Source organism: Dendronephthya gigantea, unplaced genomic scaffold, assembly GCF_004324835.1.
Source record: "Dendronephthya gigantea isolate DGI-Jeju-01 unplaced genomic scaffold, DenGig_1.0 000049F, whole genome shotgun sequence".
NCBI classification, from domain to species: Eukaryota; Metazoa; Cnidaria; class Anthozoa; order Malacalcyonacea; family Nephtheidae; genus Dendronephthya; species Dendronephthya gigantea.
The window spans coordinates 136,292-153,400 of record NW_021163059.1 but is presented as its reverse complement, the minus strand read 5'-3'; the positions used below and the strand labels follow the sequence as shown (position 1 = coordinate 153,400).

The following is a 17,109-nucleotide window of genomic DNA, read 5'->3' as shown; positions in this document are numbered from 1 at the left end:
TGTAACATCATCTCCACTATAGAGATAGTTTGTAGTTGTTTGGCCAGGAGATACCAAAAGACTCCAGCACATGCTCCTACAATTCAAATGTAAAATTCATTCAGTCAACCTAACTGGAAGTGCATAATATATACTGTAGTGTACAAGTAAACTTGTTGTCCACTGCAGCTGACCACATACTATAGTAGACCACAAATGTATATGTACCATTGATGACGTTCAGCCAATGTTTTGCAGACATTTTTGAAATTTTTTGATATAACAGATTTAAAAAATGTGTGTTTTGCTTCAAATCGCATCGACCAGAGATTTCTGGGGGGACCAAATCTACAAGACAGTTCTCCCATATCAAGCAATATTCAATTCAAATGTACATAACTTGAGAACACAATAAGCAAATTGTGTGACCTATGCAGTGTAGTTATTGCTTACCTAATAATATCATCAGGAACATGAATCAAATAATGCATCATTGGAATAATTGATGCTGTTGGGTACAGTTGTTTAAATAATTCATGATGCTCTTTGATGAGAAACCTTAAGAGTGGACATCATCTCTCTTTATTGCTGGAGCAAAACATATCTGCACAATGTTCCATAACCTTGTCAAGCACTGCCAATGGTCTAGTTCTTGGCTTACAAGATCACCAATCAAGATTGGGAGAAAGCGAAATAGACACCACATTTGGGAAGCTACATTAACAGACAGATAACGAGAGGAATTAAATTAGATACATTCCACATATAGATTGCATTAAATCAAGTTTTAGACATTCTTCACATAAACCCATTCCAACAGACCTTCCAATGACTAGCAAAATTGTCTGGAGTAACACAAGAGAAAAATAGTAGGGTGTACTGGGGAAAATTGAGGCCCAGTGGGTTAATGACCATTATATTAATTAACTATCATGTTTTAATTCTTAATAACATTTTCAAACTCACTAACTTTCACCTGATGCTGTATATGCTAGCTATACAGTGAGAAACTTGACACTTACAGTCTTACAGTCAAAAAACGTACCACTTTGTTTAAGCTTAGCGTCGCTACTATGAATGTGTTCCCTTGTGATAGGTGATGGTTTACTCTTTCTGTTCATATATCCATAATTGAAACAGTCAAGTAAATTATTCAAATCCTTAAGTGTGAGCAGATGTTGCTCATCAATGAGGTACCTAAAAAACAATTTGGTCTCATATGGTACCACACCTTCCAACAATATGTGCATAATATCTTGCGGGAAACATTGGCAAACATCAAAGTTCGCAGCATCTGCCAAAACACTTCTTCTGTTTATTCCATAAGTAGTCGACATATTTTCCCGAATTGGAATTGCATTATCAACATCTCCAATCATCTCGCAAAGTTGCAGATGTCTCTCTAGTGTTCTTGGTTGAAATTCCAATGAACAAAACTAAAACAAAACATTACAAGTCACAATTGTTAGAACTACATATGAAGACAAATTTTGACCAAAGTCTGCACAAGTGGATATTTAGGTTGATAAATGTTGATTGTAAGATTTTTCATAATTATTAATTACCCTGAAAAATTGAAAAATTTTAGAAATTATTTACATTAATTTACACAAACATCATTGCATTGTGAGTTTGATATTGTGAATAGAACAAAGACTGGCTTAATTGGAGTTTGCACTTACCTTTTCATTACTTTCATCGCGAGTTGCCATACAATTTCGACAAAATCTGAGAGCACCTCCAACACCTTCTTTGAAACCACCCATGTAATTGCTTCCCAAAGTATCACAAGACCAAAAAATAAGCCCACCATGAAAATATCTTTGTTGTCCACCAATAGTGAAAGAGTCCCCTTTGAAATGGAGTATCAAAAGATGTATTATCAATTAACAATTACTTCAAACACAAAGCAGCTCATATGCTGAAGCATTACAATCAAGTAATAGATATACTACAGCATTGTGCTGAAATGAGTTAAATGCATCATTGTCCATTATTTTTAATGCATTTGATCAGCAGAAGAGAAAGGTGCCACATCTCAACATTATGTAAAACTTTATAATGTATGGTGACATTTTACCTCTGCCAAAGAGTTAATCTCCTTAATAATAGGATGAAACAACTTGTCTAGGCCATACTGTTTTATGTCATTAGTCTTAGCAATGCACAAAAGGTGGATATTACGAATTGTAGAACGGTACATTGGTCTTATATTTCCCAGGAGATAATAAAATACACCTACAGTGGGATATAGAAAGGAAACAAAATGTATATACCACAATTAGTGTAAATGAATTTTCTACTAATTAATTATAGTATTTGACCCTACCTGTGAATTGTAAATTGTGAAGAGTAAGAAACATTATTCCAGTATTACTATGCAAAACTAACTATTGCTACACTTGCAATTGTGGCACTATATGATGTTGCAAACTAAACAAAAGATATAAAGATATCCATATGATGAAACTCGTTTAAGAATTCTCCTCTCCTTATAGTCCACATGCTTAAAACTGTCACCCATTTTCTCTTTGACTGGTTCCTATAACAGTAAAACAGAATGTTTACATTTATCAGCAGTTTTGCATTTTATACTGTAACTGATTTCTAATATATATGTGATTAAAAGTGCAGTCAGTGGCCTACTGGTTATATTAATTTATTAATCAGGCAGACAATATATTAAACAAGGCATATCTTTGGTAACACAAGAAATTAACATGGTAACTTGGTACAAACACAAAAATCTCACATCTTGTAAGTTGGCTGTTCAGAAGAGCCTTCACTATAGTAGCTGTTAGCATTTTTTTTGGACTTACCCAAATATATATTTAATATATCATTCAATTGACATGGATAATATAATAGCATGGGGGGAGGGGTTTACATGCCCTCAAGAAATACACCTGGCTGTCTTCAATTAAAAAGGTTTTTTGAATCATCAGACACATGTAATTGTATAACAATATTGTTACAGCTTGTGTTGTCAACCTTATGATCATGCTCATCTTGATACACATATCCTGACGGCTTAGTTGGAACAACCTTACATACCAGTGTGATAGTGTTCTAAGCCTTAAAAGTTGCAGCATGTGAATTGCTTCTCCCAAGCATGTACAACTTGTACAGACGTACCTCAATAGTCAATATCAATTCAATAATTATACTTACCACAAGGTTAAACTTCTCAACATAGTAAGATCTTTGCTGGTATTCGGAACTTAATTCTTCAAAAACTTGATCAACTTCTATTGTATCGTTGAAAACCAATAATATAAACAATAAAAGATATATTTTCTAACAATCACTCTGACTTATACTACCATGCTTTTCCTCCCTTTCCTTTCTCTCCCCAACTCCCATGCGTTCTCCCTTCATCCCTTATCCATAGGTGTCCCTCACCGTCCATAACTTCAACTTATTTACTATTGTTAGTGTAACCTTAACAGCACAAACACTATAACTTCAAACAACTTTTCAATGTCTTGGTTGAATTCGAATTCCTGATTGTCCTTTGTCAATTTAGAAACAATAGCATGTTTGACAGTTTCCAGATATTCATTGAGAAGGTTCTTGGTGGACTCTGTGACCATATCCAAGGCAGTTTGGGTTAATTTTCCTTTCTCCTTTGCACACAAAAGATGTTTAGCAACATGGTGTTTTAAAATATTTCGTCCCTGGTCTTGTTCTTCCTCACCTTGTTCGTGTTCGTCACCATTATTTACACCTGGTAAGCAATCGTTCTGGTCTAAATTGTGAATGTCGTCAGACAGGTCGCCCTCTTCTTGCAAAATTGCGTCGTCCTTGTGAACCCGATAAAAGTGTTTCTGAAGGCTGTTAATTTTGCTAAATGATCGCGGGCATCTTGAGCAGATAATTTTGAAATTTGGGTCGTTTGAATGAAAGTTGCTTAAATGTTTAAAAAACTTTTTACTGGCGTTTCTTCGGCATGTGAAATTGCAATAGTCACACGAGAATCCAGCGTGTACATACGCCATTGCCACAAACTATTTAAAGATATATTCAGTGCCAAGTTCTTGCAGCAATTTTAGACATTGGCAGGGGGGTGACTACCTCACAGTTACGAAAAAAGAACAGGAGTTCTTCCTCTGTTGTGATTGAACTAATGAACTGTATCAAAGAATAATACCTATCAGAAGGACAACTCAATTTTTTATCCTTCTGATAGGTATTCTGTGGTGTACTATGAAAACCACTGAGCTATATTAAATTCCTGGAGGACCGGCTCGCAGCTAAATCGTGTCCGCAAAAACTAGGCGGATTTTGAGCTTTGCTGACGCCACATAGTTCCTTTTGCTCATGGTGATTACCACTGACATACCGCGATACAAGGTGAAAAACTGTGTCCATCTCCCTCCTGGTTTTATGAAAATATTTTCGGCTTTCGGTATATATTTTTTGTATTTCATATAAATCCTCTTTTTTCCTGTTCAACAAATGGAAAGGAGACGTAGCTTTGTGCTCTATATGTCTGACGTTGTGAATGGCTTAATTCACTTATCGGAGGAATGATTTTTCTCATTTGGCTGTTATTTCATGGCATCCAGGTAAGCCGGTTTTTATAACAATTTCAGTTTTTTGCCTTTGGACTCGAATATAAACTGATTACCAAAGGTTCTGAGCCTTATAAATCCATCAAAACTTATGGTACAAACAGCAAATATACTATTTTAGACCTTTGGTACATGTGCAATGTTATATACTCAAACTTTATCATTTTCTTGACTTGTGTGGGGAAGGAATTAAATTCCTAGCAATGTCAATCTTTGAGTTTGGTCTATTTTGTTTTCATGATAGCAAACAATAATGTAAATAGGTAAACCTTCCCCCCAGTGAGTGTATTAGATTTAAGCAATAATTAACATAATCTAACTGACAAAAGTGCTGAGTGGGTGCTGATACAAAGTAATAAGATTTTTGCTGCAAACAGTGTAAATTTCACCCTCTGATGATGGTGACTGTTAAAACCTAGTCAATATATTATCTTGTTTGCCTTGTCAAATTCAAATCAATTATCATGGCTTATATTAATTGATTTTTTAACTTCTTGCACCTTGTGAATAAATCTTGATCAGATCTCCATTTATACTTTTCAGGATGAAGATGCTATGAAATAAAGCAAGCTAGAGATGGCTTATTCATTAATGAAATAAAGCAAGCTAGAGATGGCTTATTAATTAATTGTCATGCAATTTGTTGGAACATTGAACTGAAATGTATTAAGCATATTATACACATTCTTATGAATCTGCATTGTTATCCTTAATTACCATGTTATCTGATTTTGTTTTTGGCTGTTATTTTTATAACCATTGTTATATTTATAAAAGAAATAAATATAAACATGCATTGTGTGAGCAGTGTATCTTCAATCTGCAGCCACTTTTATAATTTTCTGTTTATGGTATCAAACTTCAAGAGGGCTAAATTCAATGGGCTAATCAGGAGTAATTGAGTCTATGGAGGGATGAATATTATTCATTAATAAGACCAGGGGTCCAGGGGTGCAATTAGATAATATTGAAAACTTTTATAGCCCATTGAGGTACAATTAAGCTGATTACCTTACTGAAAAGTATATTATGCAAATATGACTCATGGTTGAAACTATATTCTTGCACTTAGTCAGCTGCCAAGCATCTTGCCCCTGAGCTTTGGCATCTGTTTCTTTGGATTATACCTAGATATATTGTCCTGAAGACATTCAAGACCATTCAAGAAAACATTATTAATTGGATACTTTCAGTAATTCTGCTGTTCATGCAGGGTTCAAAAAAGTCTAATTGATCCATAAATATCCAATTGTCCCCAAAACGTCCGACAATAGTGCCAAAAAGTTCAAGCATTTGTTATAGGAATGTAGAAATAATGAAAATATAAAAAAAACACCTGTCAGTTCGTGGCAGAATTAAAATCTTCAATTTTGTCCACAATTTTTTGACGTTTTAATATATATTTGTTCTTGCGTTGGCAATAACAGCGTCTACGACTTGTATTCATCTTAAAAAAAGGCTTTATATTTCAAAAAAATGCAATTAATGATGTTTTCATGACTTTATATTTCAAAAAAACAAAACAAGTTCTCATGGGAAATTTTTTTTATAAAAGCCAGGGGGGAGGACCTGTTGTTTACTAAATCCAGGGGGGAGAACACCCTTGTAGCTGGCTCATAATTGAGCCCGGTCAGTGGTAAATACCATGGCCAAAAGGAACCATGTGGCGTCAGCAGAGCTTCTGCGGTTGCGCAGAAGGGCGAAGTCCGCCATGTTTTTGCGGACAAAAAGATGGCGGCGAAGTTACCGAAAAATGACGAGCCGGTCCTCCAGGAATTATTATATAGCTCAGTGATGTAAACTCAGTGTGTAAACCACTGAGCTATACAGGGTGTATCAAAAAAAAGGTAATCCAACTTCAACAAGCTATTGTATGTGAACTACTCAGTCTATGAGCGAATTGTTTTCACATTCAGAAAGATCAGGCTTTTAACTATCGGATGACATGTTTTTAATACCAAATGGTGAAAAAGTGAGCACATACGAGGCTGATAAAAAATGTTAGTCGCAATCGCATATTTTCACCTTTGAGCCTAATTAAAGCAGTGCATAACAAAAGAAAAAAACAATTAATCATGAACATGTCACAGCTTGCACTGGTTTTATGCCGCATTGCTTGGAATGTTCTCCTTATTCCTACTTAATATGCATATGCGGGTAGTTTATTCAAAAGCAAAATTCTTCAATTAAGTCCTAAAGAGAGTTAATTTTCAATGGTTTTAGTCCCAACTCTCAGAGGTGAAAATATGCGATTTCGACTAACACTTTTTATCAGCCTCCTATTTGCTCATTTTTTCACCATTTGGTATCAAAAACATGTCATTCGATAGTTAAAAGCATAACCTTTCGGAATGTGAAAAAAATTCGTTAATAGAACAAGTAGTTCACGTACAATAGCGCACCAAAGTTGGATTACCTTTTTTTTGATACACCCTGTATAATAATCCATGGAGGACCGGCTCCTGTCAAAAAAGTGAAGCAAGAAACATGGCGGATTTTTCGTGCTGACGCCAGATATGGGCCCAACTGGCCATGGCAATTACCACTGACACAGCTCAATATTGAGCCCACACCAGTGATTTTTTCCCCCGGTTACTTTTTGTCAGTGACCGTGTTGGTTCGTTGTTTTTTGAACGACTGAACCTGTATTTTACTTTTATAAACAATCCTGCCGTAACGGACATTAAGCAAATACTAAAATCACAAGGAATCGAAGCTAAAGAGGTAATTTTGAAGCTAAAGAGGTATTTACAAAGTTTTCTATAATATTTTGATTATTTGTTTGTGCAAATCTTTGAGATGTAACTGGCAAGTTGGCAACTGACGATCAACGGTCGACAGGAAATTATTTTCGATACGTTAAGAAACAGAGACAAAGTTGCCGTTCATCTTGTAGTAGGCGAAAAATATATTTGAGGATTGTTGAAAAGAGAAGTCGCTTTACTCGCTTACCTGATTGCAGATTACAGATTTTATTTAGTATAAACCCGTTTGAAAACATGCAAAAATCTGTCGTTTAGTTTTGATTGGCAACTCGTGTACTTGCCGATCGGCGATCGAGAGCGTTTTTTTGAACCTTGTTTTAAATTTTTTGAATATGTGCAGTCGTGCGTTATTTGTCTAAATTGTTTTTGTTTTTTTAAACAAAGGAATCTAAAAACTTCAAAAGTGATAATGATATTTGAATCCTTGGCCTTGGCTGACAGGTATAATATTACACTATTGCCATCATATGTATTTCAGTAAATGTTTTGGAATTTGGATTGCAAAAACTGATTAAGTTAAGTAAAAAAAGGCCCAATTTATCCTGATGGACCATCTGTCAAAAAATAACTACTGTTGATGGGAAACCAATCAATTTCTCAGGAATAGACAAATGGCATATGGAATATGAGACATTTGTCCTTGTCTAATTCAGGTCAGTTCCTTTATAATCAAGAGGACAAGAGGCCAATGCATTTTTCTCTTGCCTATTGAAATTGTGAACTTCCAGACTGCTAATTAGCTTTCCTCTGATATATTATAATAAAGGCCAGCAGCATCTAATAAACATGTGTTGTATGTGTGGGGTTTGTTGAAAACTTTGCATTTGGTTATAATGCACCTATCCTGGTATTTCACTACATATTGATTGTCTATGCAGAAGCATCTTTGTATTTTAAGACATTTTCATTATCATATTTGCAGAAGCAACCAATCTACGATGAACTAGCTGTGTTGCCAATGTGTTTTGAAAAGAAAGGTATCCAAAAACACTGATGGATTTTGTCATTTTATTGCAAACTTTCACATAACCTTTATTCTTTCATTTTAAAATTAATATAATTAATTGTTTATCATACAACAGGGTGTTAAAAAACCCGATATTAAGAGAGACCAGGCTTATTTTTGTACATTAAAAGTGCAGTTGTTGCACTCCCGCAACACATATGTAAGCCCAAGTCTTTCTGTTGGGCATTTTCTGGCCAGATGGCCCTTTTTGCCACACTTGTAGCATCTTTTAGCTATAAAATACATACAACTGTCTTTTATGTATTTACTATATATGTATGTATATACTAGTATATTAGTCAATCCTATGGACAATACTCTTCCATTTATGAATTCAAGTTGACTAATTGCCAACAGTCTAATTTCACAATTGGTGCATTGGTTTTTTAGTAAAAATAGCTTGTGACTTTTTCTATGCATTAAAAGATAAGACTTTGTCCATTAATGGAAGAGTCCTGTCAGAGAAACTACAGATTCACTAGAGTAATGTATAACAGCATATGTTTCTTACTTTTGTGCTGGTCTCTGTTGTATCCTAAAATAAATATTTTAATTATAATTCATTTATAGAACAAATACATATGTGATATGACCGGTGAAATGTTTCCTATTTTCCCTTCATGCTTTTGCTTTGTGATATCAAACAACTTTGAAAAAACATACTTTCTTCACATTTTGCTGCTCTGTGGCCTCTTGCCACAGCTGTAGCATTTTCCTGAACAAAAAAACATTGTGGTGAACATACTTTTATTCCTGATGACTTGTTAAAGGAAGCAATAAATTTTAAATGGTTTACCTTCAAATTTTTTGGCTTCTTTGCCATCTGTGTGAAAGATATTTGTGTAAATAAAATTATTTATCCATAACAGGACAAACATCTTAATAATATCAAAGCTATTTCCAAGCCTTCAATGATATATAGGAAAGCTAGCATGTTCTTTTACAGCACCATTCACATATAGTTGTAGCTTTGGCTATATGCTCGGAAGCGGTCATGCACTAAAAGTGATATTTGTTATTAAAACCCGGTATAAATCTTATTATGAGAGTACATGTCTTAAAATTCATACCATTTTTGCCATTTCCCGCATCTTCAACTTGCTGGCCGTTATCATCTCCATTAGACCCTTCAAATAAAACTTTACTATTTACTGAAGTGTAAATAAGGAATTACAACAACTATCACCCAATTAGCCTTTTTCGAAAGGCATCCTAAACTTTTTTTAAGGGTCTTTTAAGCTTTGCATGTGAAATACGTATATCAGGAAACACATATGTACCGTTCATGTTTTTCAGACAACTCGGTTTCAGCGCTCTAAAATATTATAATATTTTTCTCCGTCAAAAATTAAAATGTTGAAAATAATAAACTGATAAAACCCTATAATTCATTATATTTAAAGACCTCGTACCTTTGTTTATTTATTATCAACTTCGCAATTTCTGGTCAATATCTCAGTGTGAAATAAACATAAAATGAAAAGAGCGCGAAAAAAATACGACAATATGATTGGCTCAGATAGAAGAAAAGATATTATTGCTAACATGAAGTAATTTTGGCGATGGTATTTAAAAACTAAATAAGGAGAAAGTCACAAATGATCGAAAGATAGGATTACTGTCTGCCTTTTTTGAAATTAATTACGAGGTAGCTATGGGTAGGTAATAAAATACGAATAACTGGATAAATATAAACTCGAAAATGTCCATCACATTTTTTTCATGTAACTTTTTTACCTTGTATATCATACATTGAAAGAGTGCACATAATTCCTACAATTTATGTGATAGCCTCTCTCAAAAAAACAATTATCCACCATTTGTGAGGTACTTTCAAATTTAATAAACTATAAAAATAATATGAAAAGCACATATATATCTTAACCAATTGCCATTCTAAATTTTCAAGCTCACAATTTAAAAAAAGGTACCACAAAAATAATGGTATTTGTTATAATTGGAAAGGATATTTGAACAACCTGCTTATTGATGACTTTATTTAAAAATTAAGCACTTTAGTATAAATGTATTTTTGTGCAAACTACATTTTACACGTTAGTTCTTAATTATCTCTATGTTACAAATGTAAAAATCTATGTACTGTTGTAAGGTGCCAAAACACGCAAACCATTCTTTCTGTGACACTTTGCTGGAATAATAATTGATCACAAAAGTAGAAGGAAAAGTTCTTAGATATCCACAACCATAATGACACTCTTCCAAGAGTATCATTTACCATTTTTCTTGATTACATATCATCCCATGATTTTTGGCATTATATTTGCTATGGCTTGCACATCACTTTATTCTTCATCGTAATTGTATCATCAATATAAAATACCATGATGGCAACAGTAACAGTTGCAGTATAATTATTGTCAATACATTGACACTTTTTTCTTCACCATTGGGCTGTGAGGATAAATTATTCATTATCCATCTTGTGTATATTGATTGAGATTAATTCTCATTCCAGGAGAACACCATTTTTTCTTGTCAAGCATAAAGTCGATAAAATTTTCATAACACAAACTGGATGTAATGTTATATTCCCACAAACTTTGGTTACCATGTTGATCAAGTAAAATTGAAGTAGTTTTGAAGTAGTAGAAGTGATACTTTTCCCTTGCAATATCTTCAGTATATGTGTCAATTGTTGTCTTCAACTCAGTATATAAAGTGTCAAGAAAGATGGAATACTTGCTTGGCAAACTTCAACATCAGTATTTGTATAACATTTATTGTTTTTATGTTCCTATATTCATTTGTTTGACTCACAAAATTTTGATTTGGTTGTTCAAACCTTGATTTGGATTGATTAAACCATCTAGGTTAAGCCCATAATTTATATGTGAGAAACAATTTACATTATAAATATAAAACTATATATTGATTAAAAATAAATAAAACATATATTAGTTTATTACAATATGTATTTCACAAAATTATAATTTAATTTTTAATTTATCAATCATGGTTGCAGTGAAATTTTCCATTTTCTCTTAACCCTAACAGATAGACAAAATAGCACACAATTAATGACATTAGAATGGAATAAAAACACTTGAATAAAAAATAGAAAACAAAAATGTAATATTACCTCTAGGGACATCAATAAATATATAATTTGTTTGTCCACTTGTCAAACACCATATACACACACGTTATTTTTGTCAACCCCTAGACACATATAATATGTGCAGGTTTCGTTGACAATGCATTCTTAACAATGCACACTTCCTCGAAACACAAATGATTGCGCCAGGATACGCCCAACCTTTTGAAAATACAATGTCTATAACTGACAAATTTGAAATGAAGCTGCAGATATAAACAATATTGTCTACAAATATAACCAGCAAAGGTTTATTGAAGACTGAAAAAAATTTGATCGATGTATTAAAAAAAGATGAGGAATTTTAATCGATTTTAGATTATAAAAAATTGAAAAGGTTATGGTCATGCAGTTATATTGACATTGCATCCAAAGGCATACAGGCAAACCTCGAAAGCACCACTGCTGTGCCCAGGTCACGTGTCAACTCTACTGGTGTTTGAATAACACAAGCTTTGAAAACTGCTTACGTATTACCTTCTCATGCAGACTTGCATTCCTTAACTTACAAAAATGATGCATTCGAATCGTGACATAACTCTGAGAACAGCACTTTATCAGAGTGAACAGGTGGTTATCCACTGCACTTGATTGAGTCAAACATGTGTTGGTTTAACGTGTTAAAGACCCCGCTCTTCACACATGTTTCCAGTACCGTCTTCGCAATTGCTCCTGATAGTCCAGCGCTAAGAGGTAAACCACCTTGGTTAGCATTCAGCATTCTCATAACGCACTTCTCCGTTTCTTCACAAATCTTAATCAGTCCATGTGACGGTAGCTTCAAACCTCCATTCGTTTTCCATGTTACGAACGGTCCGGTATGTTCTCTTCCGTCGTCGTCAGCACCGTTGTACATTGGGTGCAATGGATCTTTTTCGTCACCATGTTCGAGACATATCCAGCAATATACGATATTGCAGCCTCCTTGTACTCAGACAGTTCAATGGCATTAGACACATCACAGTAGTCATGATCGACGGCAGCTGGCTCTCTCAACTCCAGGTTGTATCGCCTTGCAATCGCCACGTCCGAGATCCCAGTCGGTGTTTCTTCAATTTCACACTGATCTTTGAGTGTCATCTTGAGCAACGCAGTTTCCATGACCTCCTTTAATATTGTGCCTCATCAGCAGTTGCTTGTACGCGACTACAAACTGCCGTGTGGTTGGATTGTTATTCCATCCTCCGCATGCTCGCACAGCACCGAAGAACAACTCCAAGTGATCTTGACTCATCTTGTACGTCAGAAGGTACTTCAGGACTGGTTTCTTTGTCATAACCAGATCGTTGACCAATCCCAAAACTGCTTTGATGCAAATAAGAAAACCAAGAAAACCAGTTTTCCTTTTCGACTTGAGAATCGATCTTCCATCAGGACCCTTTAGATTTCGGATGTACTCACTCGCCTGGTCAAGAAACTTCTTTGTGTACTGATAATTCGATCTCCTGATTGGCGCTTTGTAATTCTTCGCCAGCCAGTTTCTGGAATTCAGAACATCAAATAAGCGATCAAAAACACGAATAAACTTCACAGTCGGACCACATCCCTGAAATTGTGGCAATTTCAGCTTACCTTCGCAGTATTCTAAAGCATCAGCGACACTCGAACTGAGCACCTGTTTTGCTAGGTTTACCTTCATCTTCTGTGGTTTCCATTTGATATGCCCTGCCCAAAGCTTATTTGCTAGATGTAAACCCTCTGATTCTTGCAACTGATGCAATTTCTCGATGAATTGCCACTGAATTGTGTTCCCTTCTTCATCCTTCAGAACTTGCCAGTCCGACATTGTGTTTCGCACCAACTTAATCATGTGGAGGCATCCAGAAACACGTAGATCTTGGCCTCTGGGTCACACGGATGCGGAAAATACGCCTGCAGGCTATCAGGTGTAAGAATTGCACCGAGCTCCTTTAACATCGCCTGGTGGGTCGATGGACCGTCGCATGTGAAAGAAATCAGCTTAACCCCGACATCATGCAATTTCTGAATGAATTCTTTCGTTAAGTTGGCCTTCTCTTCACCAGTCAGCCCATTCACTAGAAAATATCCACAGGGTATTTTCCAACTTGAGTTTGCGCAAACGGCCATGTACACAAGAGCATCGGTAGCTTCAGGTAGAGAGTCGTCTTCAATGCCCGTTCCGAGGTCGACATAACCACGCATTCTCTTACCATCCCACTCGACGTGTTTTCGTATAGACATCTCATCCAAGGTGAGAGCGCAAACAACTTCTTCACCATCTCTTCTTGCAGCGAGGACCTTAGCTTTCAAAGCTGTTAAGGCATCTTTCATGAAACCGGGTTCACCACCATTGTATGCCTTCGTTGAATAAAACTTTAAGGTCAGAGCAAATGACCTTAGCTCAGGTGGATACGCGCCAGGATTTTTCTTTTTCTTTTGCGACACCAACCTTTTCATCAGTTCCTTTGGAACTCCGGAAAAGGTTGTTTCCAAGATTGAGGCACAATCACTATTTATGACTCTTCTTTTTTAACTCACTTACCACTGAACTCAAAGTTACAACCTTTCTCTTCAGGCGCCGAGTCTTTTGTTTGGATACTTTATACCTCTTCTGCAACTTTGTCAATTTGCTGACAACATCATCGACTTGTTGTTTCAAACTACAACGAGATTTACTGATGTGATATGTGTGATCATGATTCACTGCTCCAGATGTTCTAGTAATATGAGCCTTTTTCAGAGCAGTGCTTACCTCATCCAAAATCACTTCATCCTCAAGTTTTCTTTTCCTTCCAAGTATACTTACACCTTCATCACTAGAAATTTCTTCAGTGACCCCCTCAATACCTAAACTGTCTTCATTAACTACATTGTATTCCATTTATTGTCTTCAATTGTGATTGCCCCAGCACCATCCCTCATACTTACACTTTCTTTGTTACCCATTACTTTTGTGACCTGCAAATCTAATGCTCCATCACTCACCTCATTTGCCGATTTTACTCTTTGTAACCACAAACCTTTTTTCTCTTCCATCTCTGACTTACCAATGTGTATTTCCTATAATTTCATTGATATTAATTAAAAGATCATCATCAACAATAATGTAAACAGAAGGCTTTAATTAGGCATATGACATCATCAAAACATATACCAAATTATCTAATAAATAAAGTGCCTGTCATATATTTTTATAAAACAATATATACCACAAAGAGTTTTCTTATAGGTGAGGAACAGTTTGCATGGGTATCTACATGATACATGTACTATTCAAAACTATAAACCAGTTAAAACATATCACTGTCATATATTTATTTTTGTCCTTTTCTTTTAATTTATTTTCAGTTTTTCTTTTTTATTCGTTTTCTTTAAATTTGATTTCAGATTGTTTTTGCTTAAAAAATTTTTAAAAAATTAAAAAAAAATTGATTTGGAAAAAACGCTGTGGCCCAGGCGTGCCATACGTAACCTTTATATTCATGTATTACATGAAGTATTTCAAGGATGAGCGGTTGTTTTAGAAATAAACATGGCGGCCGCAGAATGGAAGAATGACCAAAATTTGAAGCAAGAAATAGAAGACTATGTCAGAAAAAATTACCAGCGTTTTGAGATATTAGATTTTATGAAAGAAAAATACCCAATGTATCCATGGAGTTTACGTAGTCTGCCGCAGAATGGCTTTCTTTAATATAAAGTATAAGAATTACGAAGTTGACGCTGATGAAGTTCGTGAGGCAGTAAGGAAAGAGATGGACGGTCCCGGCCGTTTACTCGGTTACCTTGCATTGCATAGGAAGGTGTGCGAAGTGCATAAACTTAATGTACCTAGAAACCTTGTTTATGCAGTAATGAGTGAAATTAATCCTGAAGGGCTCGAAGAAAGGGGCAATGTTGGACAAACAAGACGACCAAAAAGAAACAACTTGTTTGTAGCTGAGGTAAATGTTTGTTTAATGAGGGAAAAGTTAGAACTTAGAAGATCTATGATTGAATGAGTCTTTCCATTCTAGGGTGCTGACTTTACCATGTCTTTGGATGGGCATGACAAGTTGTGTGGATTTCAAAAGTCCATGTTCCCCTTATGTATATATGGAGGGCAAGATACATTTAGTGGGAGAATAAATCTGCTGAGAATCTGGACTACTAACAACAAGCCTGAGGTCATAGGCAGGTTTTATTATGACTATCTTTCCGAGACACAAGGTAAGTTTATGAAATATTATTTATTTATAAGAATTCACAGCCTCTGATTGGCTAATAGTAATAGCCATGTGTTAAATAGTCATGTCCAACGTGTGATATCATAACATGAGATAAATGGTTGTATCACACATTATGATGTCAGACCAATGGCCAAGACATCAATGTCCCAAAGAAGGGGAATGTGAAATTGACACAAATTCAAGTGAAAAATTGAAAGCTATAATGTTCATTCTTTTAAATAAATAAGAAAACAATTATTGAATTCGGTTTTCACATGATAGAAGAATTATGGAGTTATTGAGCTTGAGATACTGAATTTACAACATACTGTCCCTTTCAGTTCTTTCTAAAAGAATCCGTGTCGATAAAGGGACAGAGACTGGAAAAATGGCTACAATTCATTGTTATTTGCAAGAAAAGGTTGGAAATGAAGATGCAATTGAGACTGTTTTGTATGGGCCATCAACACAAAACAAAATTGAGAGGTGGTGGTGAGAATTGTTAGAACGTATGGAGAGATTTTTTAAGGATCAATTAAAAGAGCTAGTAGAGAATGGGGACTATGACCCATCAAGTGAAAATGACAGGTAGATCATCCATATGAACTTAGATTCACAAAGATACAAAGAACAAATCTAAATATTATATATTTCAGGTCAATGCTTGCATACATCTACATACCAGTTGTCCAAAAAGAATTAAATACTTTCAAAGAAACAGTTTGGAATAACCACAGAGGCAGAAAACAACGAAATAAAGCTTTACCTGATGGGATTCCGAACCACATCTATGCATTTCCAGAGCAGTATGGGGGTGTTAAATGTGGTATTCCTATTGAAGTTGAAGATTTGCAAGAAGTTGCTGACATGTCAAATATTTTAGATGGCACAGGTGACTATCTGGAACCAGAATTCCATGCTAAATGTGAAAGGATCTTTCCTGAAGTCAATGAAATTGCACCTTCTGAAGCATCAGATGCATTTCTGACTTTAAAGCAGAACTTTGATGAATCAAGAATACAACCAAATTCCAGCGCTTCAAACTTTTAAGAATAGTAATAAGTTCATCACTGTATAAACATAACAATCCATTTTTAAAATATTGGTGAAATAACTTGAACCCCTCCCCCACCCCTTAATTTTGTCCATACGACCAGTAGTTACATAAACAATAACATAAATTCATAAAGTTCTATGTGATGTCACTTGTCCAGAGATAACAAAGTGCAGAATCTGTTGCATTTGTGTTGTGAAAAGAATGTGTCAATTGCAATTGTCGACAAATTACCAGCACAAAAGTAGATGTTATTATCTGCATCAAAGAGCTGTTTGCTTGCAATTTCAGGATCACATAAAGTATACCCTACTCCTTGTAAATCTAAAACTAGGAGTTGATTCCCTGACTTAACAAATTAATAATGGGCAAATGCTTCTGCTTTCTGTGAAATCTGGGTATCAATATCACCTTGCACTATGTCACCAGTGTTATTAATGTACTTGA

At 35.1% G+C, this 17,109-nt stretch overlaps 2 pseudogenes; one reads left to right on the top strand and one right to left on the bottom strand.

Annotated features, from left to right (window-relative positions):
• Positions 1 to 428: 428 nt before the first annotated feature.
• LOC114528311 lies at positions 429 to 12,295 on the bottom strand (annotated as a pseudogene).
• A 2,785-nt stretch (positions 12,296 to 15,080) lies between these two features.
• On the top strand, positions 15,081 to 16,658 carry LOC114528310 (annotated as a pseudogene).
• Positions 16,659 to 17,109: the final 451 nt, after the last annotated feature.